Source organism: Crocodylus siamensis, chromosome 2 (genome assembly GCF_052110815.1).
Source record: "Crocodylus siamensis isolate JL-2025a chromosome 2, ASM5211081v1, whole genome shotgun sequence".
Taxonomy (NCBI): Eukaryota; Metazoa; Chordata; order Crocodylia; family Crocodylidae; genus Crocodylus; species Crocodylus siamensis.
In genome coordinates this window covers 180890270-180917850 of record NC_143396.1, presented here as the reverse complement: position 1 = coordinate 180917850, position 27581 = coordinate 180890270, and the positions used below count along the sequence as shown (strand labels likewise).

At 43.8% G+C, this 27581-nt stretch overlaps 2 long non-coding RNA genes across 2 annotated transcripts; one reads left to right on the top strand and one right to left on the bottom strand.

Moving 5' to 3' along the window:
- The window catches only part of LOC149871421 (uncharacterized), a 261718-nt gene that overhangs the window by 19915 nt on the left and 214222 nt on the right, over window positions 1-27581 (bottom strand).
- Window positions 30-27581, top strand: LOC149871422 (uncharacterized). Of its 2 annotated transcripts, none has more exons than XR_016440529.1 (3): window positions 30-146; window positions 3610-3768; window positions 19795-27581. It is a non-coding gene; the product is annotated as an uncharacterized LOC149871422 (long non-coding RNA). The 2 variants fall into 2 exon arrangements; XR_016440528.1 differs by lacking the exon at window positions 30-146 and adding an exon at window positions 592-723.

Below are 27581 nucleotides of genomic sequence, written 5' to 3'. Positions count from 1 at the left end.
GTGTCCAACCCTCAGGTGCTGTAGAATGACATAGCTTCAGTGAAGTCAGTGCCACTTCTTTGCCCTAAAACAGCTCAAGATTTGGCCCTGAGTGTTTATTTGGACCTTGTCCAAAACTCTCTGAACTTCTTTGGCCTGGAAATCAGGTAAGCAATCTTAAGCGTTTAGCTGGGTCAGAAATACTGGTTTCAACAGGGTTAGAAATACTGCAAGACAGCATTCCTCAGAGTATTTCAATGCTTTTACCTCCAGTCAAATCCCAAAGAGGGCAAAGGAATGTGAAAGTTTTAAAAAATTGTTACGTGAACTTTTCAGATTTGAAAAAAAGGTCAAGTTCAGTTTGGTTCAAGTTTCAGGTTAAGGTTTGATACAGCTCTTATTATATCTGAACAGGCTCACACCTACCTTGTTCCAACAGAGCTTCATGGTTATTGGTCAGAAGTGACAATGAAGCTGTGCATTGAACTTAATCCTCAGTGAATATTTGACTCCCACAACGAGGAAAAAATAACACTTCATTTAGCAACTATGCTGCTATCAGCACTTTGGGTTCAATAAAGGGCCTAAACTGCACTGGCAGATCAAGGGCCACAATTCCACAACTGGATTCCCCTGCCTATACACTTAGGTCAATGAAAATACCAATTCAAACAAAAAGGGTTCTGCACACTGGTGCTAGGAGCCTTCTAAAAGAAATCCAGTAAGAGATTTGGAATGTGATAGGTGAGTAAATCAATGGGGAACCACAGTTTGAACTGAAACATATTACTAAAGCTGTAGATTCCTGTGAATGAAATGCAAAAGGTGATGCAGATTTGGGGGCGGAGGGGGAGAGCATGTTGGCATCATGTTGTGATTCACCAGCATCTGAAGTGAGTTCTAGTCCATGAAATCTTGTGCTACATATATCTCTTTAGTTAGTCTATAAATTGTAAATCTACCCTGCCTTCTGTTTGACTTCAGACTAACCTGGCTAATTATACTTGTTTGACCATGTTGTGGAGACCAGAACTAAAATGGTAGGGCTAGATAAAACAGAAGAAGGATAGGTTAGCAGTTATGGTCCCAACCTAAGATTTTGAGACCCAACTTCAATTTTCTGCCCTGCCACAGACTTCCTGTGTGACCTTGGACAAATCACTTGGGGCCAGTTCTTCAAGGTATTTAGGAGCCCAACTTCCCATAATTCCTTAACAATAAATTATGAGAGTTCAGCTCCTAAGTGCCTTTAAAATCTGGTAGTGTTGGAGTGATGAGGTAGCCATGATGATCCAGAAATTATGTGAGAGACAAGGATTATTGTGGGTGATAATTTGTATTGGACTAACTGTATGGCTGGGACAAGCTTTTGAATGCATTGCATTCTTGATCAGGTCCCACAGCAATCCTTGCCTCCTTTAAAAACCAGAGCCTTTGTCCCACTGTATCTCTCTTCACCAGCTGTAAATTAGGACTAATAGTATTCTCTACCTACTAGGAATGTTGCAAGGATAAATACTCTGAAAGCTGTTAGGTGCTCAGATGCTATGGTAAGTGGTGGGTTTCATCTGAATCACTGCAGCCCTGAACAGACTAGAAATGTTCTCACTAGTTTAATCTGAATTGCACCAGTGTAGAAAAGGAGCAGACAGAGAATGCAAATCCCTAAAGCAAGGCACTTGCACACAATTTGGTGGAGAATTACCCCTGGAAGAAGTTAGTATAAAAGTATACTAGTGTAAATTACACTGGGTTAGCTATAATCTGTCCAGACCACTCCTGGTAAGGTATTTGCTAAAGGATGTCACCTACATCCTCACCACTTTGTAGCAATGCACTTTAATAGCCACCTACTTCAGTTATGCCAGGATGGCTGCAGATCTGTCTGTTGTTGATCCCATCACTATATAACAATGACCTAAATGTTACTGGGGCATGTGATTATCTGTCCAGTGCCTAACACTGATAGACAGTTACTCATCAAGCTTAAGGTGAACGGCTAAACTTTGGCATATAGAAATCTTGATGCAGCTCCAACCTACACACTACTTAGCTTTAATCCAATGTGAATAGCCTCTCTATTTTGTATGTAATGAAAAATCTTTTGAAAATACATGTGCTTGCCCAACTAACAGATCATAGCGAGACAAGACAAGCCACTTGCAGGATGCTTGCATGCCTGTTTAAACTGTGTGCGCCTGCCTACAGGTCTTGAGATATTCAAGCTGATTCTTTGGGCTGTTTTTCTTCCAGTTCAATCAGTTCACATCTGCTGGGAACAACAAACAATTAAAGAAAGCAAGCTTAACCATTAATGAAGATGGACAATGATTAGGAACATTGCTAAGTTCTTTATTTCTAACTTAACAGCCTTTCTGTTGTCTCAGTGTAATTGAATTATTTTTTGGCAAGCCAGAGCTGGTTAAAGTCTTTTCAGGAGTTAATGAGCCAGGGGAGAGTTGTTTCCCAGGTGTCCTTAGTTTGAACATTTGGTTTTTGCAGGTTTTCTTGGCTTTTTCCACACAGTGTGAGGACTACCCATAGATAGGTGTGCAGCAGTTGGCATTGTTCAGGGCAATTTAAAGCCTGAGGAGAAATGCTGATGGCTGTGGTTTGGGGGGAAATCAGGGAGAATGTTGCTCTTAGCCTAAAGACTTTGGGCCAGGTCCTCATCTATGACTAACCCAGCATGGATGCTGTACATAGGAGTTTTAGAGTTTACCATTATACTTCCCAGTTTTTGCTACTGCTCTCCTATGCAAACCAACATCCATGCATCTTGGTCATGAAGCATAAGGCTGGATCTTACACTGGGCTGCAATGACCACAGAGGCCAAAGCACAGCCAAGGGCTGGCATGAACTAGGAGCCTGTGTGCCATTACTGTCCTGAGAAATCTGATCCTCTCTCAATAGCCTGGTGTTAGCTTTCAGAGTCACTCCTGATCTGGAGCCATTACCTGAACTGTTCACATCATTGTTGCCCCAGTGAGAAAAATATTGCCAAAAATTGCATAGGTGACTTCAAAGGAAAGTATTACTGCTGGGAATTGCCCTCCCTTTGTTTAGGAAGCCGACCAGATTTCATCTCAGAGAGGTGTGGCCAAAAGCCATTCGGCAGCACGCATGCATCCTAACAGCTAGGTTTGTTTTTCAATAGTCTGTTTGGAAAATCCAAGTCCATTACTATTAAAAAAGGACTCTCTGGTATGCTTCTGGATTGTGCCCGAGCTGAGATTTGTTATATATTAGGAAAGTAGAAGGAGTAAGAATGGCTGATACATTGACTTAAAAAATGCCAAGCCATCTAAGACTTGTCAACAGCAGCTGGGAGCAGTGCAGTTGGTCAGCTCTGCCTCATTCGGCAATGTCAAGTGGACATTTTCAGAGGAGGGTGAATATTTGTGGTCAGGGAAGTGACTATACCCTGTCCATATCTGCTCCCTCTGTGCCTCTTGAGTAACATGCAAATTGTGTTGAATACTGTCAAAAACAAGTTTTCACTGAAGTCAGCACTCCCGAGCTAATGTAGTGCTTGAAGGCAGAACCGTGTGCCAATCTTCTTTGCCTCCCTCCTCCCCCCATCAACAAAGCTACCCTCTAAGTCCTGATCTCAGCATCTTTTTTTACAGGTGATGACTGCAAAGCAGAAGGGATGAACAACTGGCCGCGAATAAAATAAGAACCACCTTGAGACTTTGTTCAGAATGAGAATTAAACAAATTAAATTGTTTGCGAAATCCCATCAAAATTCAGCAGCCTGAAAAGGCTCAAAGTCTGGAAACATTAAGGTAAACACTCTGATTTCTGAAATACATACATGACTGGAAGGCAACTGGCTTAGTTTTCAGATACCATGTAAAACAAAAAGTACTGCCAGCTAAAAATCTTCTGTTTAACTATCAGCACTGAGGAATTGGGTAATGGACAGAAGTTCCTGAAGACAGCAGAGTACTGAACATGAAGCAGTCATGTTTAGATTCCCTGTAATGACTAAAAACCTTGCTTCTCCTTAAATAATGCATTAGCCAGAAAGTGGTTGCTGTGGGGGAAAATGTATTCCAAATTTATTCAAAACTGAAAGTGTTCCCAGCTGGAATAACTGGTGAAGCTCAATTGATTTCAGTGGTGTAATGTGGACTGGTGCCAGTGGTGGATTTGTCCTTGTTTTTACCAACGCTGTTTCACTTAATTATTTCTCTGTAAATGATGGACACCCAAATGGAAGGAACGTTGGAAACCGTATTTAGCAGAGAAACTTGTCGAGATATTGTCAAAATGTATCATATATTGCGGGGAAGGGCATTCTGCATTGGCTAGAATATTTGGCTTGGAGTTGACTTTGCTGACTTCTTATTGCAAGTATGATGATCCAATTATGGCCTCAGGAAAGTCACTTGATCCCTTTGCCACAAATTATTGGTCTGCAAAAAACTGTGGTAACTACATATTCCACAAGTGCGCTGGGCAAATTAATGAATTAATTATTCTTCCTCATTCAGCTACTTTAAAGAATTGTTTCATTTTACCAACCCTTATTAAACTAGACTGAATCTTCATCACCTGTGTAAAGTCCAGGATTTGTGAGATCACATCAAGAAACATTCCCATGAATTCAAAATAATAGCTTCATGGATAACAGCATTCCCAACTACCTCCATAATTACATTAAGGCATTAATACTTTTGTATGAGATATAAGGACCATCACACTTCAGGATATAGCTGAACTAGTAGCTAGTGAGGATTAAAGCTTTCTCCAGAGGCAGGTTAGTCATAGTTAGCTTTCTAACACATACCTATGGAGAACTGTACTTCTCACTGTCACTGACAACATGCCATTCTAGCTGGACTCCTATTTTCACCTAATCTGGCAATTCCTATATCCCTACAAAACCTCGTATGAGGGCACAGGCCCTTGCTGCCAGTGCTTTAACACCAAAGAACATAGTGGAGGTGATATCACCAGGATCCACTCCTTCCTTCTAGAACTGGATGTAATGTTTCCAGTTGAACATGCAGATCTCAGATTGGCCTCTTCAGACAACTGGATGCACAAATGACTTCCCTGTCTGCTAGAAGACTATCATCCTCATATCGAGAGACTGCCAATGACAATGAGAGCTAAGTGCAAAAAATGGCTTTCCTATCATAGAATCATAGAAATTAAGGGCTGGAAGGGACCTTGAAAGATCATTGAGTCCAACCCCCTCTGCTTTGGGCAAGAATACTGCTAAGATCAAATGATCCCAGCAAGGTGTCTGCCCAATCTCCTCTCAAAGACTTCCAAGGTTGGGGACTGCACCACCCTAGCTACCAATCTGCCCCCCCATGCTTGAATCAGCACAAATCTTGAAAACTTTCACAAACTGATAATACAAAAATCATTTGAAACATCTGATTTTAATAACTTCAAAATGTTTCATTTCAATCTCTTATTTTTTATTGTGTGAATTAAAACTGAATGCTCAAAGCTTTTGTTTTGAACATTCAGATCAGCTTCATGAAAATGTTTCATTTGGATTGTTTCACACCTTTTTTTCCCTAAAATTCTTTTGAATTGGGTATTTATTGAAACTGGCCCTTTACCAGTTTTGGTTTTGGCATTTTTCTAATGAAGAAAGTGGTTCACTGGAAGATTTCTGACAAGTTATAATAATTAGTCTGACCTAGTGACCCTTAGTTAGCATACTGAACTACTCTATAAAGGCTTGGGTTTGATTCCAAGAGCTGGTCTCCTGCACTGTGCTTCATCATAGTTGAGAGACTAGGAAAGCTCTTGAGGGAGCAACATGTACATCTTTGCAGTGGTCCCTCTGACTTAGACAAGCCATTAATATGACAGAATGAAGAGGAAAGGGCCACACACACACACACACACACACACACACACAGAGCTAGCAGTTAACTGCTTATAAGACTGGAAATGTTACTAAAACAGTTTTTTCAGAATGACTATCAAGGAGCTGCCCCCTGTCACCACAAATTTTGTAAGAAACTAATGAAATTCCTACCAGGTGGCTGGAATCACTGTGTGTGCACAACTTGTGCATTCACAACAGCAACAAAAGCCCAAGCACCCATTTTTATCTGCCCTCCTCTCAGTTAACTGGACTTCAGACAACTGGGTTTGAGGCAGAAAATGTGCTGAGTTGCAACTTTCTGCAAACCACAGCATACATTGCCACTGCTTGTTCTCCCCTCTCCCTGACAAAACAAATCAACAAAAACATTTTCAGTCATTTCCTTTTTTTCCAACAGGTAAATTAGCCACCTAGGTCCTGGAGTTTAGCCAGATCCCAGATGGGTTATTTAATTGCATACTTCCTACCTATTACCTAGTTGGATGAGTAGTACCTCTTCCTGTTGGGTAGTCCTTAGAGTTGTTGTGTGTTGTTAAATAATAGTCATGTTCCTTTTCAGTGCATTGCAATGGTGGGTGAAGGATGTATATAATTTCCATGTACCTAAGCCCTATACAGTAGGATGTGCGACACACATGGACAAACACAATCCCATTCCCTTTCTACTACACAAAATCCAACCTTAACGCTGTGAGCATTCTGGTCTTGGATTTTGTTTTGGCCTGGTATAGAACAAAAAAGGGACTGTAGCGAAGTTTAGCCCTAGGAGTTTGAGTTGGGATCAATCTGTCTGTTTGCCACACAGCAATGTGATAGAAAGGTCTTGCATGCCTAACTTCGGGATGGACTCAAAAGTCATTAATGTTGAAGCCATGAACAGTTTCTGAATAATGTTCCAGAAGACTCCTGGAGAAGGCTGTATTACAACAGCTCACTATCATATATTCTGGGTGTGACACCTGCCAACAAGAATTTATAGGAATGTTTTAAGGCTCTTAGGAGAAATGAAATGTGGTTTTATGTAACGCAGTAAATGCAGGTGTGTTAATTACCAGGAGTCACTGTACAGGGCTCAAATGGAGTCACTGTCTTGCAGGCAGGTATGTACGGTTGCTTTAGGGTTAAAGGTAAGGGCTATGCATCTCTGTTGGAGACAGAGAAGTGTATCCTTTCAAATGGCATCAAGATCTTGTTTTTTGCCTAATGCTTCTAAAGATCTTGATTTTCAAGGGGCCTGAGAAGCAGTCACCAGCCCAACTGACGTCAGTGGGAGTTGTGCCTACTCAGTACTCCTGAAACTTAAGTAACAAAACTGTTCCTTGGCCTGGACTGATTCCTGTCCATCTCAGTCCATGAATGAACATGACTAGTGGGGAAGGGAAGGCAAATCCATATGTAAGTGTTTTAAAAAACTCTGTGCAGGCTGATTTTGGGATAGGATACCTGCTTGAAGTAGCTAGAGGGGAAGACCTTGGGAGTGTTAACAGTAATGCTGTTGAAGATGAAGAGGTACACAGAGTGCAGGTGAAACGAGGTAATAATATGTAACATGGCTGTCACTAGCACTTGCGTGTATCTATATCTAGTGAGTACATTGCTGTGGTATCCTCCAGAAAACTATACAGATGCAATATAGTAGTAGATGTGGTGTCATCCTCAGGCATGGTGAGGCCATATTCTGGGTCTCTAGTTTGATGCCCAGACCCATCAGGCAGTCCTGAAAGGAAGCAGGTATGACATGTGGCCCGAAACAGGGCGGGAACATTTTGGAATAGGAAATGGAGAGAACCAAATTGCAAGGACCCAAATGCACCAAAAATCAAATACAAGATTATGTGAAAAATTGAATGCACTTACATGCATGTTCAGGAGCAATCACTGAAATAACTGTTACATGATTAAATACGTAAAAGCCCAATCAACACCATGCCCAGGGCCTCCAAAGTCCTTAAGATGGGCCTGAATAGATGTGGTAGCTCTGAAAAGTTTTCTCCAGAAGCATAAATAAATTCATTTACTTAGTGTTTACACTTTATGCTGAGCTTCGTAAAAGCTACACTGTTAGCTCAAAAATACTTAATTTATCGGTTCTTTTTTTTGCCCCCTTGGATTCTGTCCAGGGGCCAATTTCTATAGGCAGGACTAGGTTTATCGGTTAGCTATATACATTGTAGGGCCTTTTTCCTTAACTTTTGCCAGTACAAAAAGAAAGCAAACAGAACTGAAAGTCACTACACCAGCATGGCTTCATTTCAGCTTTAAAGAACAGCCACCACCATAACCTGGCCTTGTGCCTCTGGTGTCAGGAGGTCTAGCAAACAACTCTGCCTGAATCCTTACCCCATGACTTCAGCAGGTGTTTGCTTCAAGTGAGGACTGCAGAATATGGCTCAGGCTTTGTTTTCTGTTATTGCAAGTAGAGCAAATGAATAATAGGAAGTTGGGATCAATCTGAGTCAACACAGAGACAGTGCCAGCCTACCTTGGTTCATGCTGCAGTCACTGGGACTTGTGGGTATTTAACAACTTGCAGGACTGCCCCTAGGCAAAATGCTGAAAGGACTGGGGATTTGGAGGGGTGGGGAGAGAAGAAAGCCTGCTCCCTCTCTCCGTCCCTCCTACCCTGTTGCTGTTTATACTGTTCCTGAAATGCCAGGCCTATCTTTGTCTGCCAGACTTTGGACTCGTCTGTGTGTTTTGGGCTCAGAATTCTGTGTTTTCCCTGTGGTTTAAAATTAGTAAGAGGATAAAAAGAAAACAGATCTCAAAAACAGATTAACAGGAACAAAAACACGGCTGCCACACTGTCAGGCTTCATTGTTATGGAGTGTCGTGGAGAAAGCATTGCCTTCTCAGTGGAAATGATTGCTCTACTCCAGGGTCTCCTGGTTCCTTGCCATGAATCCTATTCATCTGGTTCTCCTGAGCTATGTTACCCTTTGTGTTCTTACTTAATGGATACAGTTTTCTTGCTTTTTCATTTTGTACATCTTATTAAGGAGCAGAATAGCCCAGTGCTTAGGGTGTTAGTCCAGGATTTGATGGGACCCAAGTCTAGTTTCTTGATACATCACAGACTCTTATATCTCTGTGGCTGAGCTTCCGATCTGTACACTTCTTTCCCAGGACTGTTGTGAGGATAAATAGGAGGTGCTCACATACTATGGAAATGGAGACCATCTAAGTATCTAAGGACATAGCTTTACTGCAGTCATGGAAGTGTAAGCAGTTAGCTCACCACAGACCACTATCCTGTGCTGTAAACATACCTGAGATAGATAAACACAGTACCAGATTCCTTGTATACAGCCATCTCTTCTGCTTTATCTGATGTTCTTCCACCTGTAGCCACTCCAGTGCTATTGGCTCCAGAAGAGCCTATCAGATTCTCCTGTCCCAAGCAAAACTTCACAATGATTTATTATTTGTCTGGTAGAACAGCGTGGTGCATTTGACTGAGATCAGGGCCCATTTTGTGATGCATTGTACAAACATATAGTAAAAGAGTGCCCCTGCCCTAAAAGCTGACATTCTATCTTTGCTCATATGTGAACAGCTAAATGAGAAGCCATTAAATTAAAAGGTTTGAACTAGACAGCATAACCTGTGCCTACATCATCCCATCTCCTTAAACCACTATGAGATACTCGGCCCCAAAAAATGTGCCAGCTTTGGCAGTCCCAGTGCTTTGCAGAAGAGAAGGGGAATGGCATGACCTCACTGTGGGATCGCAGCACCCTTCAGAGGACAAGCCCACTGCTCAAGTAAGGGCTTTTAATGATGAGAGGAGACAACCACAGGGAGCCTGCCCGGATACCACAGTGGGCTAGTGAGTACATGTGGTAGGGGAGTGGGGAAGTAATCACACTTGTGGTTGAAGGTGGACCTTGGAAAAGTGCTGTCTCTGCTACTGACTAATTGTCAGTGTTTAATAGCAGAGGAGTCATTGCTGAGAGTTTCATTCATGCTTAGAAAGCTCACCAGCATCTGAGCTGGGTGTTGGACATATGTGAAATTGTAGCAAAAGCATGAGTAGAAAAGGGGATTTCACAGGGAACAAGGGTTAATTAGTAGACTTCACATTCTAAAACCCCTCCACATCCTGGCAAACTTCTTCCAAACTAACCAAATCTCTGGAGCCTGCAAATTTGAGATGGAAATCTCATGAGAACCACCCTTCTCAGGCATCTCAAGTCTTTCTGCTTTTAGTCCCAGGAAAGGGAATTTAAAAAAACATTTTTTTAATTAAACAAAGCTTTTCAGAACCTCCAAAATATTCATTTTTTACTATAATTTGGGTTGGAGAGTTCTATTCAAGTTACTCAACTCATGACTTCTTTTCAGATGTTTCATAACCTCTATATATTGCTCAGACTTTTTTACATGATACAAATCTCAAATTAGCTGGTCCTTAAACAAGTGAATAATCCATCTCTTTCTAAATCAGTCAGCAGGCATGCCTACATGACAATTAATGCTCGGTAGGCTACTGTGCATTACAGCATCAAAGCAAAAGTCATACTAATATACTAATGCACAGTGGAATTAGTCAACTGTGCATTAAGCATCACAAAAAGCCTGCGGACCTTTGCTACTGCACAGTAGCGCTAGCTACTGCACATTTAATTAGTACCTCATAGTAAAGGTACTAAACTTAATGCACAGTAGCAACAGTGCATTAATGCACATGTAGACACACCCAGTCTTTCTGAATATCTGTATGGCCCTTCAAGAAGACCATGGGTTTAGTCATTAGGATGCTAACCAGGGATTTGGGTTCAATTCCCTGACCTAACACAAACTCTCTCTGTGACTTAGGGTTTAGTCTCTGGGTGCCTCTGTTACCTGTAAGAAAAACTGGAGCAATAACACTGTCTCACAGAAGTGCTAATGGTAGACACAAGAACACATCTAGCTGTCTACTTTTCCTCTTGCTCTGTCAGTGAGACTAATTTTTTCTTAATCTCTCTCTCCTGCTTTTCATTATCTCTCCCCTTGTTTGCCTTTCCCTTCTTTCTTTCTCTCACATCATTAACAAGTCAAATCTTTGATTCTGATGTGCAGAAACTCATCTACAACTCTGTACCTCACACACCTCTTCTCCATAATAATTCAGTGACAGAGCAACTATCATTTCTTCCAAATCGTGTCAAATATTGAGAGTAATTTTACTTGCTAAAATAGATACCTTCATTTTTGACTTCATAAGGCGTGTCCACACATGCAAGCACGTGCGCTTGCAGCAGCTCAAATAGAAGCGGCACAGATTTGAGCCAGGGCTTTTTGCTTCAGCGCATGTGCTTGGACATGCACTTTGTTGTGGAGCAAATTGTGCCACTTGGGGCAAAATAACTCTGCCTGGCTCACCCCAACCAGGGGTAGCTAGAGCCCAGCACCTGTCCTGCCCCAGCAGTATAAAAAAACCACCTTGGTAAGTAGGTCAGGGCTACTAGCTCTCAGGAGCTTCTGGGGCCCAGCCAGTTGGCACCTGGGGACACTACCCCTTGTGCCAGCTGGTTTGCTGAAGCAGCCCTGAGAGTTCCCTGCACCCCCTACCCACTGCAGCAGTCTGGCAGTGGGGGCTGCTGCCTGGCTGTGACCTCCTGTGCACCTGCCAGACCCAGATGGGGACTGCACAGCCAGTAGAGACATCTGTCCCTCTGGGCCAGCTGCCAGTGGACTGTGGAATCAGGGTTGGCCTTTGTGTGGCACTACTGCCATGTGTGCCCCCTGTCCGGCCATCTGGGCAGCTATCGCCTGGAAGATGTTCCTAGTGTGGTGGCCTGCTTTGTACTGTCAAAGCATGTCCTCTTGGTCCCATTTGGCCAGGAGATCAGCCACAGTCAGCTGGGTCCAAGGTGCCAGCTCTGAGAAGGCAGGGCCCTGCCGCTGGCCTCCCTAGCAGGAATTCTGGTGTTCCCCACTGGAAAACCAAAAAATCTGAAAACTGAAAAATCCTAAAGTCACTCTGTAAAATACCCCCAAATCCATGTTCCTCCACAAGTAAAGAGAGAGAGTATGAGACAGAGACAGCAATCAGTTGGACAATGTTTTATTGATATATCTACAATGTTAAAGTGTGTCTCTTATCATAATAATAAAGTGAACTCTAAATACATTTCATGAATTCAAGAATATATATTTTGATGCCGTCCCACAGGGGAGATGGCGCCCACACAGGGGTTACGGCCCCCAACAGGGGGTTCTGTCCCCACACCAGAGCTATGGCCCACCAACAGGGCTACAGCTCTCACACAAGGGGTATGGCTCCCACACAAGGGGTAGAGCCCCCCAACAGGGGCCAAATGACCCCCGCAGGGGCTACTCCCCTGCAAGGCCCACATGCCCCCCCCGATTGCTGCACCACCTGGCCCCATCCCCTGCCATCTGCTGCAGCCCCCCCGATAACTGTCCCACCCAGCCCCACCCCCCACTTCCCCAGACCCCCCAATGGCTGCCCCCACAATCCCAGGCACCATCAATTAAAAAAAAAAAAACAGGAAAAAATACAGAAAAAAAATGGAAAAAAAGCCTCTGCTTACCTTAGAAGCAGGGGTCGGGGGGGCTGGAGGAGTGGGTAGGGCCAGTAGGGGTCCCCTCCCATGGTCCCCTCCCCCCTCCTGCAGCCCTCCTGATCCCTTACTCACTGGCACTGGAGCCCTAGTGCTGAAACACAGGTCCTGGTCAGCCGTGTGTTTCAGCACCAGGGCGAGGGGCCAACCACAGAGGTGCTCTGGCAGCCAGAGCATCTCGTGGAGGACCTAGCTCTGGTTGCCTCAGGGCACGGTCTGGGACTATGCCCTGCTCTGCTTTTTTAAACTTCAATTTTTTTCAGACCCCTGAATATCCAGGGGTCTAATTTTCTCCCCATGCTGCAAACTTGCAGCGTGGGGAACATTTTTTCGTGTGGTTTGAGGCGGGGCAAGAGGCACGTCCACACTCATCTGGATGAGGCCATATGGGCTCCCTGTTTTGGGATGGACTGGTATTTTCATTAATAGAGTACTTTTCATAGTCAATATAATGGACAGGTTTCTCCAATCAGTTCATGGGCACTCTAAGCTTGGTGGCCTGACCTTTAAGAAGGTGCATACAAGCCAACGAGAAGGCCCCCTCCTTAGTTCAGAGGCAGCAACATGGGCCCTTCATGAGACCTTGGCTAGACTGCCCTTCCTGTGACCTCTAGCCTAACTGTTTCTGCAACTGAACAAATTAACACAAGGATGAGGAAGGGGAAAGTAGCATAGATGCTGGAACTGACTGTGCTCCTTCACTTTCACAAGTGCAACAGAGGACTTGCATGCCCAGAAGGTGAGTAAATGAGGGTGGTAAGGCTAGCTTGCCCACCTGCAAGACATTCTGTCCTGCTCCCAAATTAATATCAGGTGCGTCTACACAAGGTGCTAACTGTGCAGTAGCCTAATAATACTGTGCAGTAGTGTGCCCAGCAAAACCCATGGTAATATGCTAATGTGCAGTAGTATTAGGCTACTGCATAGTTAGCGTCACTAAAAAGCTGTGTGCTGGTGCTACTATTACTGGACATTGATATAGTTCTTGGTTACGGTTATGCAAGTGCTAAACTTAATGTGCAGTAACTACAGCACATTAATGAATGTGTACACCCACCCAGTAGTAAATAATAGCTTATAGTTCCTTTCATCTGTTCTGGGTCTCACAAGGCTGAACAAATATGGAAAATTCTCATTCTCCATGTAGTGTAGGAGATGAATTGATTTTTGTAAAGTGCCGTTCCTGAAATAAGTCTATCCCTAGCCTGTGAGCTCAGTGAATATGGGAGCAGGCAGGGAGGAAACGTATAGATTTTCTCGGTGGAGAAAGGTGGAACTCATGTTGCTGGTGCAGTACAAGTGATGGGATTCATAAAAGTGGAGGAGGGGGGAGTTGCAAATAGGATTCCCAATGTGAGTGCAAGGAGGCAGGGCTCATTTCATAGGTGAGGTATAAGAAGTGGGAATCTCAATATGCAGATGTAGAGGTGGGGCTTCCTCTAAAGGTGAGGTGAGGAAGGTGGGATTAAAGTGAAGGAAGAGGCTGGCTTTGTGCCATAGGGAAAGTGGAACTCATAGTGCAAGTCACAAGTCAAACTTTTCATGGGCCTAACCCAAAGCAACTGAAGTCAAAGGAAAGATTCCTTTGCTAATGAAGTCAGACACACAAGTCCTCAGGTTTGAATCTGGGAAGCTAAAACCTTTTCAGCTGATGATTTCTAGTGCACCTGCTTGGTTTACTTTATACACTACAATCACAGAGAACCATGACAATATGGATGACATTCTGGGCACGCTATAAACCCCAACTTTTTCCTAGGTACTTTGAGAAATCAGGGGTTTATAGATAGCAGGATTGGTTTCTAGACTGTAGATGGGCATCTCGTGGCTTTTCTTGGAAGATGGAAGGATGCTTTCCAACTGGAAAAGTGTATGTGAAATAATTGTACTCAACAACTAAAATATTGTACTCATGTGTATGAAGTGATTAAAGGTGTTTTGAGTTTTGGCTAGATTCTCGATTCATTAAAGAAATTTGGTATTTTAGCAGGTGTTGGTTTCAGGAGGGTTTATAATTTCCATTGTAAGCCTCTTGAATTCATGTGATCCTCATTTCTGATAGATTTGCTATTGAGGCTGAGATTTTCCAGACTCAGGCTCTGGTGAAAGGTGAATTTTTGCTCTGGGGAGTTCACAACTGGATTAACTTCCCCTCAAAACACACTCTGCACTATGAATCCCCTGCACATGGTGGAATGCAAAGGCAGGAGAGACTTCCAGTAGGACAGTCCTGCAAAGGAATGGGCACAGAAACGCAATGGAGACATGGTTCTGCAGAGGCATAAAGATTCTGAATAAGTGTTCTCGGCACCCAGCAGATCTTGAGGAATAAATAGAGTTTCTGGGCTAGATTGCTAGACTTCACACCTTTGAGAGAGGTGGACAAATGATGCCCCCTGATGGAGACATACAGAGGAAGCTTCCCAACGGTCGTGTAGAGCTTCCTGACCTGGATTCTTGAAGATAAAGGTAGTTCTACACAAATACCTGATCTGCCACCACATTAAAATCACAAGAAGTGAGGCACTGAACACATAAGGATTCAAACATCAGCTTTGTTTGACCATAACTGTAGTACCTGATATACTTTTGTTGTTGTTGTTGTTACTCACACAGCTTAATACATTATGGTTTATGTTGTTAAATATTGTTTGCTATGGCCAAGTTAGCCTTATCATGGGAGTCTTTTGACATTCCTGCAGCTTTGTGATTTTTTTTAACTGTGAAAGCTTTACATTGAAATAAATATTTGAATGTAATACTCATTGGAGAAAAAATTCCATTATGAATGTGAAAGTTGCAAAGTCGAGTACTTAAAAAGTAGGAAGTGCCAGCATTAAGATTGTCCATAGCCACTGATTATGCATTGCTCATTTTCTGGGTGCCCACTGTGAGATATATGTGGCTAACTTTAAAGAACTGTTGAGTATTCATGACTGTACGAACTCAATAGGACCTGTGCCTTGAACACAAATTGCTATGAAAATGCTAAGCCGGAAAATCAAAGGTTAGATGCCTTGTATTGGACACCCCAAATTTGTGGTTATTCCTGAAAACATTGGCCATAATCTTTCTGTACCTCATTTCCCATTCTGTAAAGCAAGGATAATAGTGCCACTTTATCTCTTAGCTACGTGGTGAAGATAAATTCATTAAAGTTTGTGTTAATATTTGTAGAACACTCTGATACCACAATGAGAGCAATGTATAAACACCCAAAACGTAGAAACTGAGAAAAGATAATATTTTCCAAGTGGGAGGCATTGATCCTGTGATGATGTTTGATTATAGTTTCTTTATCTCTACTACATCAATCAAACCACTCCTTTCTTGATTTTCATGGGTGTCAGTGGAGTAGAACTATGGTTTCTCATTGTCTTCCTAATTTAAAAGTCATTGGCTTCAGTGGGCCTTGAAGCAGAACTTTAAAAAGCCCTTGTCATGTGTGGTGAGTCTGGAAAAATTCAGACCTACCAATTTAGTTTACGTTATAAGCAATAGCAGGAGCACTTTTACCTGCAGTTCATGTGAGAATAAATGCATTGTCACAGCATTGTGACCTAGTATCTTAATAGTCTTAATGAAATGGTGAGATGACACTGAGCCAGTAGGACAGGTCAATGAACTGACAACATCCTCTTTTCAGGATTTAGGATTGCCCCATATCAATGGCCAGGGCCCCCAACATTTGGGAAATGCAGTAATCTGGAAAATATTTGGAACCTCTATTTTCTTCCCATTTTATCTGTCTTTTCCTATTTTGTTGGGATCCTGCTATGCCATTTTGTGGGCTTAAATTTTGTCCCAGATACAAGCATGCTGCTATGAAGAACGTAGAAATGCAATCATTGCTATGATCAGACCCATGACCCCATCCAGTTTACTATCCCATCTCTGGCCCAATATACCAGAAGAAGATGCAAGAAACTGCCACAGTAGGTAAAAGTGGAACAACCCTAATTCCTTAATAGTTAAATAGTGTATTAACCCCTGAAGCATAAGGGATTTTCTTCCCATTGAAAGATTTTGTTCAAATTAACTACTATTGCTCTGAATCAGCTTCTTATGCATATAAATATGTAAACTTTTTTGTGTTAATATGCTAAAAAAGCATGGGCCTTTTTTAATCTAACCATGTTCTTGGTCTCAGCCTTACAGTATCATTATTGCTGTGGTATTGTTGATTTTATATGACTACAGTCATATATAGCACTTTTGAGACAACAAGTGGGTTCTTGCTTTGGGAAATTTATAATACTTGAATCAACATTTTTAATCATGGTTTAATCCTATAGTTCAAATTTGTAATCCTACTATGAATCATACCAACCTTATTTCAAAAAAATCAGGGCAGGAGACCAAGGAAAAGGAGGAGCAGGTGGTAAGAATACAGAGAAGAGAATGGAAAACAGGGGAAACAAGAATGGAAAACCAGGAAAACAGGTGGGAGAGGACTAGATCAATGCTTCCCAAATGTTTCCTCAGCATTTATGACCCCATTGCCTCAGCATGACCCCTCACTCCCAACCCACAGCCCCCCATAACCCCAGATGCCCTCACTCCCCACTCACAGCCCCCTGGCCCTGCTGGTGCTCCTCACTTCCTCCTCCATAGCCTTCCCCCCTGTAAGATGCCCCAGGGCCAGGGTCCCCCCCAACAGCACCTGAGCCCTGGGTGCCACCCATGGGAGGTGGTGGCTGCTGTGACCAGAGTGGCTTGCAGAGCCCGGCTTCCCCCATCTGCCCTGTCCCCTTCCCTGCAGGCAGCACTGCAGGCAGCCCATGGGGGGAGGATGCGGGCTGCCTGCTGCCTGCTGCTCCCCACCCTGCTGCCCTCCCCCTGGGAGCTCTGCAGCCCAGTGGGCAGGACCCAGCATGGGAGGGAGGGTGCACCATGGTGCGCTGCGTTGCCATGGCTGTCAAGCGGAGGAACACCCTGCTCACCCGCCAGCAGCATGGGCACAACTCCGTGCCACCACTGCTGCAGTGGCTCAATTTGGCAGCCATGGTGGTACGGCACTCCCACCAACAATGGGTCCCCCCAGCTGTAGCCCCTCGCCCCACTGTGGGCACAGAAAATCTCAGTGGGCACATTTATTGTGACCCCATCTACTGATGTTGCGACCCCATTTGGGGTCACGACCCACAGTTTGGGAAGTGCCGGACTAGAGGCTGAGGAAATACCATGGACTTTATCCCCTAGCTGCAGCATATTAACATTGAAATCTCAACTTGGATCTGGATTTGTTGACACAAATCAGGTGCTTGCATGGGGGTTGGAAGCATTTTACCTGTTACATTCCTAATACTTTCTATGTTAGCAATAACACTTCAGGGTTTGGAGTGACTGTATTACATCTGCCTGCCCCTTATCTGCTATGTAACCTCATGGACTGAAGACATTATGTACCATCTATCCCCTACGTGATAAAAATAAAGCATATAAACACATATACAACTTGAAGCCAAAAATTCTCTTAGGGGAACATGCTGTTACTAGATAAGAAGGGGCTATCTGGCACGTAGCCTCTTCATTTTTTTTAATTGAAACGACCAAAAAAGGGATGGGGTGGGATAAGGTGCAGGACAGAGAATGTAATGAAGCAAGATGAGGGGAGCCTGGTCTATGGTCAAGCAGTGAAGGAGAGAATGGAGTGGACGAGTGAAAAATATCAGGGAGAATGCGAAGTCTCATAGAGAATGAGACAAGAATAAGGGAGGCAAAGCAACCTAATAGTGACTAACCTCTTGCAAAGTAGAGCCTTTAAAAATGAGTGTGCTGGTCAGTGGCTGTACAGGAACATATTTAAATATAACCTATTTAGATGCATATAAATGTAAATATAGCCTATTTAGCTATCCAACCCCTCTTGTGCAGTTAGTGGTGCCAAAGAAAAACCCTTCAACTCTATGTATATAAGCCTCTACTACCGGAGCTGGAGAAATGCATCCCTGAGCAGTAGCAGGTGCATTAACTTCTGAGGTGGACCAGCTAGGAGAGAGTGTTAAGGATTTACATATGTGGGCTATAGAAGCATACTAATAACATCAATAACTATGTGGTGCTCTCTGTGCCACGTCCTGAAACCAAAGCTGAATCATATGTAGCGCCCTGATCTCTTTTGCAGACACTAGAGATGTGAAGTTCAAATCCCAGCTCTGCCATGGACCCCTCTATGGCCTTGGACAAGCTTCATAATGTTCCTGTATCGAAACCTTCAGTTGTATAATAGGCATAATCTATGCACTTCAGTGCTGTAGCAGAGTGCTTAAAACAGTGTGCTATGACTTCAACAGGCATGAGTTTGAAGCCACATCCCGAACTTATGCCAACGGCTGCCCTCAGTTGCCCTAGCTCTCAGAGGGTGTCTGGGCTCTTTGGCTTGGCAGTCAAAAGTGTTTGGACCCAGCATTAGTCACATTATTCCTTTTTGTGCTGTTGGCCTCAGAAATTGGAGTGCCTTAGCCATGTTGGCACTCTGGGCTCATCCAGACCTTTGACTTGTGGAGTACCCAAAGAGGTACTGTGAAGGTACTTTTGCTAACAGTAAAAATGTGAAAAGCTAAGTGTTGTTTAGGTGTGGAAGAGGAGGAGAAAGACAGGTAGGAGTTGAAAGGTAGAAGAAAGAATGAGAGGAGGTGGGTAGAAACAATGGCAGGAAAAAGGGAATTTGAAGAGCTCAGTACCTCTACAAATCAGGCTACTGACCAATGCTTGAGCTTCCGTGTCTGGATAACAGCCCTTTGCTTTTAGCTTCAGAATGGTCATTGGATATAAATGTCACTAAGTTCTCCACCTACTGCAAAGCTGCTTGACTGCCTGAGCAGTGTGAGAGGGGCCTTAAAATACTTGAGAGTCAGGCTCATTGTTAAGTTTATAGCCAATGTCTACAAGGTCTTGATAATGTGAAGAGTCAGCTAAACACTTACTATTTAATCAGTGGCATAAACTTTACCTTGAATAACAACACCACTTCGTACTTTTACAGTGTTTGATGTTCAGAGGAAGGGAGATGCTATATTGGCAGCCTAAATTTACATATGGGGAAACTGAGGGACAAGTCACACAAGTTAGTGCTTTGTCAAAACCACACCAGTTATAGTGCCAGAGCTTAAAACTCACAACCCAGGCTCCCAGTCCTCTGCTCTGAACACTAGGGGCCTGTACAGAAGTTATACTTATTTCACTTTAAGTGCACAGAAAGCACTATAAAGCCATAACTGAACAGATGTTCACAGCTCATAGAGCTGTTAAAAAGGTTGGCTCACTCTCTAAGTTGACCATTATGGATGTGATATATCAGACTTCAGTGCTTCAGGTTAGAGTAATTTTTTTTTAAATGTCTATACCACATCCAAATCACATGGCTTCTTGCTTTGCAGTGCTGACTTTGACAAACCCAGCCCAAGAAAAGCCCACAGTCTCTCAGTGACATCTCAACATCATGCCAAAGTCCTGCTATGGGGAAAAAGAATCCTGGCCACAATGTGCCACCATGACTCAACAAATTGAACGCCAACCCTCCTCTGAATGCTCTGCAAGAGTCTGTGAGAAAAAGACGGAGGCTGGGGCAATGATTAACAAAGGTTTTATTGCAAATGCCAATCTCCAAGCCATTCTGAGTTACCGTAACATACTTCCCATGGGAATACATCGTTTCTATTAACACAACGCACGGCCAATTAGAATGAACAGGGATTACAATTAGCATGCTCAGGAAAATGCATCTAATGCTGTTTGTACACGTTCCTTTAGACCAGCCAGCAACAATATTATCCACCCAGCTGTTCCCTACTCCTCCCCCATTTTTAAATATTAAACGCTTTGGCCTTATCTTAACCTCCTGTGTAGTCTCTCATATCAACTCCTAAATTCGTCAGGTCCTGTATCCTCTTCTGGGCTTCAACTTTAGCCCTTCCTTTAGACTCTAGAGGTTGTATTTCCTCTATAGGTGGGGATCAATTCTGACCTGCTTGTCTCTTTTCCTAATGCCAATGAACCCTACAGCAGATTGAATAATTATCTATATGTGCAAATGCTGGTGGATGGGTTTACTCCACAGTAATTTACTCTGGAGTAAACCCACCCTGGGCAGTTTATATGTGAGCCCATTTGGAAACAATGTTGGTCCTGCCAGCAGTCTGCTCCTACCCACTCCAGCCTTGCACTGGCCCCCTGCAGCAGTCAGGGGGAGCTCTCGGCTACACAGCTTATCCTTCCTCTTAATTAATTATCTTTTCTATTCATTATAGATGATGTGTGATTGGTTGTTTTAGTCACAAGGTATTCTTTTGTTCCTCAACTGACTGTCGTGAAGCTTTTTTAAAAAGAAGTATAAGGAACAACAAAAGGTGATTATTGAATTAAATACTGACATAGAGAGAATAGTGAATACTACCAGCTGTGTCCCAATGCCCTGATCTAATGCAGAGTCTTTCCAGTGAATTAAGTGGTCTTTGCATCAGAAATCTCAATACTAGAGCTGTTCAAAGAACAAAAATTTGGCTCCATAAGTGATACTGAGGCTTTGGAATGAAGAAGCACTAAATCTCAGAGTTTCAAAAGTAAACTAAAAAAAATCAGTTGCAATTGACTGAAGCATTTTGATTATTTTAGACAATACAATACAATACAAAAATGGGAGAAATTGTCACTTCAAGCTGAAAAATAGATGATTTCTCACTTCTGTCAAAAGTTCCTGACCTTTTTCAGTGCTGGCCCTTTTTCATATTTTTTCTTCAAAATGATGTCACCGAAATGATACGGATTTTGCAGAACATTTGGGTTGCAGCAGAACTATCTCCTTCAGAAAAACATGGTTTATTCTAAGATTTCCTTTCTAGCTCAAAATCCCTGATGCCTGGATGATAAGTGTATGTATCAGTTTCTTTTGCTCCAATGGAGCAATAGAGGCTTGATAAGCAGGAGAAAAATGCTTCCCGCAGGAGGCCCCTACCATCCCAAACTTTTGCCATGCTTAGTCTGTTCCTGTGAATTAAGATCCTGGTGCTAAGCTCCATTACAGTTACTGAAGACCAGCGGAGTGTGATGGGCAAACTTTTACCCAGTGGCAGGAGTATTAGGGTCTTTCCAGTAATGTGGTTTTCCAAGTCTTAGTTGTAATGGTAACTGCTGTTACTGAAGGAGTGGATTGCATTGCCAACTGGCTAGAGGGCCAAATCAGAGGAAACTATTTGACTCTGGACATAGAGGTACTAGTTCCTGAAAAGAGCCTGTTGCTCAGTTCCAGCACACTGAGCCAGAGCATCTGGCTGAAACACACACACATGCACACACACAACGATTCTCAGAACTGGACTAAGACAATATTTGCTCAAAATGTTTTAAAACTTAATTCCAGTGATCCTAGTGGCTTCCTGAGCACGTCCCACTGATGGAGTGTTTCCAGGTTTTATCTGATCAACCCTCTCCCCACCTCTCTATGTGCTCACAACTGAACATTATTTAATGAGTGTGAAGCAATGCAAAGGTCCACCTAGTTATCTAGCTGGAATGAAGCCCACTCCCAGAATTAAAAAAGTGGCATGCACCTAGGTGTTTGTATTTGCAATGGCAACAAAGGTCAAAATAGTTTTTTGGACAACAGGTGGCACTGTGAAATATGTATGGATGCGAAAGAAAGGATGGCCTTATTGTTGAGGCTGCACTTAACTTTCCAGCTCTGCCACTTACTTTCTCTTGAGTAAGTGATTCAGTTCCCCATCTATGAACTGAAGCTAATAACTTTTTTTTTTATCTGCCTTGATTCTTCAGGTAAAAACTGATTCTTTGCTCTAGGCATATAGCACTTAACACAATGGGGCCTCAAGCCTGATTGGCCATAAGATGCCTACTTCCTACCCAGCATCCTGTGATTCTCATTGTCGTCTACCTAGTACCCATCTTCTGTGTCACCTCTCTTAGACAGACTTCTAAGACTCTGAAATCTTTTCATTCCTCTGCCCCATTAGAAAACTCTGCATCAGCTCTAGCATTTAAAGCCTTTGTCAAGATTAGGATACAGCTATTGATGAGCCAAAAGTGAAGTACTTAATCTAAAGATGAAGCACTTAGGTCTGTTGAAAGTCTCTGGATGAAGGTCAGAAGGGGAAGCAGCAAGGGGGATGCCATGGTGGGTGTCTGTTACAGGCCACAAAACCAGGTAGAGGAGATAGACGAGGCCTCCTTTAAACAACTGACAGAAATTTCCATATCAGACCTGGTTGTTACTGGAGACCTTATCAGGATATCTGCTGGGAGGGAAACACAGCAGTGCATAAGCAACCCAGCAAATTCTTTAAGTGTGTTGGGGAACAAGGTTTTGATACACATGTTAGAGAGGCTAAGTATGTGGGAACCTCTCCTTGACTTACTGCTCACAAACAGGGAGGAATCGGTTGAGAGTATGAAAGTGGAAGGTAACTTGGGTGATGATGGGTGTGTCTACGTGTGTGCTTTAAGGTGTAGCAGCCTATTTTACTGCACATTAGAGCATCATGGCAAAAAAGTGTGCTAATATGGTACGGTGCAGTAAAATTAGGCTACTGCACATTAAGTGTCCCTAAAAAAGCATGTGCTTTTGCTACTGCATATTAGGGCAGCCTAATGCACTTTTAGTCAGTTAGTGTGTAATTGCCAAACCATGTGATAGCATCCTCAGTGGCTATGTGTAGTTCCTGTAGTCCACCACTGAACTTAGACAATCCAGCTACAGAGTAAAACACACACCATGTCACATATTGTTGATGACTGTCCACTGACTAAGACAGCTACAGTCTGGATTGTCACAGACCCCAGTGGTGGAAGTTGGCTGCACACAGACCTTGCCCTGTCTGGAACCTATTCAGCAAGGCCCACTGACAACATGGCAGGTTGAAGCCAGGTGGGCAGACTATAGGATCTGTGATAAGGAACTTGTTTAGTGGTAATGTCAACCTCCATTCCTCACACCAGGGGGTCTCTGGTGTGTGCTCCTCGTGTGGCAGTTGGACTACCATGGGTGTCTGTGAGGGAGAGAAAGAGCCAGTGGGCTCCTTGGCTCCCATCCGGGGCAGAGGGCCAGTGACCCCAGGCCCGCAGCCCCAAGAAGACAGGCAGAAACCCCCCTTACCCAGGTGTGCAGGGAAGGGAGGGGCCGACACTTTCTCCGCTGGCATAAAAGAGAGCCCGGTGCCGACAAGCAGGAGCAAAGTGGAACCGGAAGAAGGATGTGGAGGTGATGAAGCAGGCCGGCATATGCTGCAGAGGATGAGAGCAACGCTGAGTGCCGGTAGGAACTTCTGGAAAAGGGCTAAGCCCCAGCCAGGGTTTCGAGGCCAAACAGCGGGCCCCAGAGTGGTATAGGACTGTTGATTTACTGGCAGGGAGAGGAGAGAACCTGGCTGGAGCTGGGTACCATAAAGACTTTATTAGAAGGGCCTGATTTGAATCAGGGTACCATAGCTCCTATTATAGGGGCACAGCTCACAGTGAGCTTTAACAGGAGGAGGGAGAATGCGATCAAGCCCTCCCAAGGGACTCTTTGACCCACAGAGGGCAAGTTATTATTGGAGAATGAGTGCAGTTCGGCGGGAGCAGCTGATCTGACCAGGCAAAGCCCCTTGGTCCTAGTGCTTGTGTTGATTTTTATCTTTCTTTTGTGGGCTACTCGGGCGACGTACGGACACGTGGCTGAACTAGGCTGGCGGCCACCATCCTGGTGGAACAGGAGAGGGTGTAGGGGCAGCAAAGCCCTCAGAAACTCGGGACCCACGGGACGCAGAGGAGACTCATAATTGGACGGCACGTGTCAGACATATGAACCAACTCCATTAACATCAAAGTCGTGGCAGGCGAGACAGGCGCGTGCGATACATCCAATCGAAGGTGAGGATACACTTGGCGACCGGTAGGCGGCCCCAACACGGGCAGCTGGCATTGGCTTGACCAGACAGTGTCTTGATAATAGATGTGTAGCAGATGGATTTAAGAGATCATCATACAATAGCAGGCTTGGATTGGCATAGAACTTCTCCAGTAGCTTGCTAGTTGCAACTTCCCATCAGATACGAGGGGGAACAATGTTGCTCAGGACTGGGAGCCGTGGTAGAGGGGTCAATCAAAGAGTTCCCAAGATGATGCACATCAATGAGTTTGATGTGTAATGACTGGCTCCAGACTGTTGTGCAGTACTCTGCCACAGAATGCGAGATGGCAAGAGCTGACATCCTTAGGGTTGAGGCTTTTGTGCCCATCATGACCCGGCTAGCTTGTTAAGGAGGTTGTTGCATGTCTTAACTTTCATTGCTGTCTTTTTTCCAGTGTTCATGGTAGTTCAACGTCTGGTCTAGCATCATGCCCAGGTAGACAGGTTGTGCTTTGTGCCTCAGCCTCTGGCCATTTGGGCAGCATTGGCATTGTGTAGGTGGAAAACACTGGAAATTGTCTTCCTGACACTTGGCTGAAGGTACCAAGCCTTGCAGTAGTCTGCCAGTTTTGTGACATCACTGTTCAGAGTATGTCCTAGGTCAGAAAAAGTCTGGGCCTAGGATCCAACCAGGAATACAGTCGGCAATAGACCATTGTTCACATTGTGCCAACCATTAGTACCTGGTCTACACCAGGGAAACTAATGATTCTGCTGGCAAACTGAATCTGAGATCTTTCAAAGGAATCCCGGTGTTACTGCCACTGAATATCCAGATATTGTGCAATCTTATGGCATTCATGCCATTGGGTCTACCCTCTAAATCTTACAACTTAATGTCAAGGATCTGTCAGCTACCAAGTGAAGCCGAATCAATGCACATTTAGTTAGTACCTCACACTAGAGGTACTGAATTTAACGTGCAATAGCAAAAGCACATTAATGAATGTGTAGATGCTCCCAGTGACCACAAAATGATAAGAGTTCAAGATCCTAATGGGAGGAAAAAAGGAGCGCAGAAGAATAAAGACACTGTATTTCAGAAAAGCAGACCAACTCAGGGGAGTGCTGGGCAGAACCCCCTGGTAGGCAAATCTGAGGGGAAATGTTGTTCAGGAGAGTTGGCTATACTTAAAGGAGCCTGTATTAAGGGCACAGGAGTACAATATTCTGGCGCAATGAAAGATTGAGAAGTGCGACAGGAGGCCAGCCTGACTAGACAGCTTTCTCTTCAATGAGTTGAAACTCAAAAAGGAATCTTACAAAATGTGGAAGCTTAGTCACAGTACTAGGGAAGAGTATAAAGGTGTCCCACAGACATGGAAGGAGAAAATTACAAAGAACAAGGCATGATTTAAGATGGAACTGGCAAGGGACATAAAGGGCAATAAAAAAGAAATTTTACAGGTACGTCAAGAGCAAAAGGAAGACTAAGGAAACCATAGGTCCCTTATGGAATTCAGAAGGCAGACTAGCTACTGATGATGCAGAGGGAGCTGAAGTATTTAATGCCTTCTTTACTTCAGTCTTCACAAGTATGGTCAGCTACTAGATGACAAACAGTTACACAGCAAGATAGGGAAGGAGACAAGCAGCCTAAAGTACAATAGGAAAACAGGTTAGGGATTTCTTAGGCAAGCTAAATGCTTCCAAGTTGGCAGGGCCAGACAGGATGCAGCCAAGGGTACTGAAGGAATTGGCTGAGGTAATTACAGAGCCTTTGATTATTGTCTTGGAGGACTCGTGGTGGGCTGGTTAAGTATTGGATAACTGGAAGATAAAATCTAATGTCTATTTGTAAGAAAGAGAAGAAGGATCTGGGGAATTAAATACCAGTCAGTCTGACCCCAATACCTGGAAAGATAATTGATCTGGTCCTCAATCTATCATCAAGCCCTTCGAGAAGAATAAGATGAACAAGACTGGCTAGCATGGAATCACTAAGAGCATGCCATGCCTGACCAGCTTGATTTCCTTCTATAACAAAGTGACTGGCTCTGTGGATGGGGGGCGGGGAAAGCAATGGATGAAATATACTTTGAATTTAGCAAGGCTTTAGATACTTTCTCTCACAAAATTCTCATTAACAAGCTAAAGAAATACAGGCTAGACAAAACTATGGTAAGGTGGGTACATAACTGGTTGGATTATTATGCTCAAAATGTAGTCATCAATAGCTCAACATATAGTTGGGAGGAGGTATCATGTGAGGTTCCCCAGGGGTTCATCTTGGGTCTGGTATTATTTAAAATCTTTATTAATGATTTGGAGAGTGAGACTGAATGAATGCTCTGCAAATCTGTGGCTGACATCAAGCCGGGTGGAGTTGCAGACACTCTGGAAGGTAAAGCTAGGATCAGAATGACCTGGAGAGACTGAAGAAATCAACCAGATTAAAGAAGGACAAGTTAAAACAGACCTTATGATTGGGCTGAGAGCCATGGGACTCTTCAGCCTGGAAAAGCACAGGCTCAGGGGTGATCTGATGGCCACCTGTAAGTTTATCAGGGGTGTTCGCCAGGATCTGAGGGAGCGTCTGTTCACCAGAGCACCATGAGGGATGACAAGGTCAAACCCCACCACAACTGATTCAGGCTGGACATAAGGAAGAACTTCTTTACTGTCCGAGCCCTCAAGGGTTGGAATAGACTGCTGCTGGAGGTTATTAGAGCACCCACTTTGAACACCTTCAAGACACATTTGGATGCTTATCTTGCTGGGATCCTATGATCCCTGCTGACTTCCTGTCCCTGGGGCAGGGGGCTGAACTCGATGATCCTTCAGGGTCCCTTCCAACCCGAATGTCTATTAAAGTCTATGAAATCTATGAAGTGCAAAGTCCTGCGCTTGGCATGAAAAAATTGCATCCACAAGTACAGACTCTGGAATCACTGGCTAGCCTGCAGTATTGCAGAGAAGGCCCTGGGGGTTGCAGTACATCATAAGCTGAATATGAGCCAACCGTGTACTCTTCTTGCAAAAAGTGCTAACAGTATACTGGGTTGTATTGACAGGACTGTCACTGTCAAAACAAGAGAAGTGATTTTTCTACTGTATTTGGCACTGGCAAGGCCTCACCTGGTGTATTGTGTCCAGTTGTGGGCCTCACACTTTAAGAAAGATGTGGATAGGTTGGAAAGAGTCCAGTGGCATGTGACAAAAATTATTAGAGACTGAGAAATATGACTTATGAGGAACAGCTGAAAAAGCTAGGGTTATTTAGTCTGGAGAAGAGAAGACTGAGGGGGAAAGGGATTGATAGCT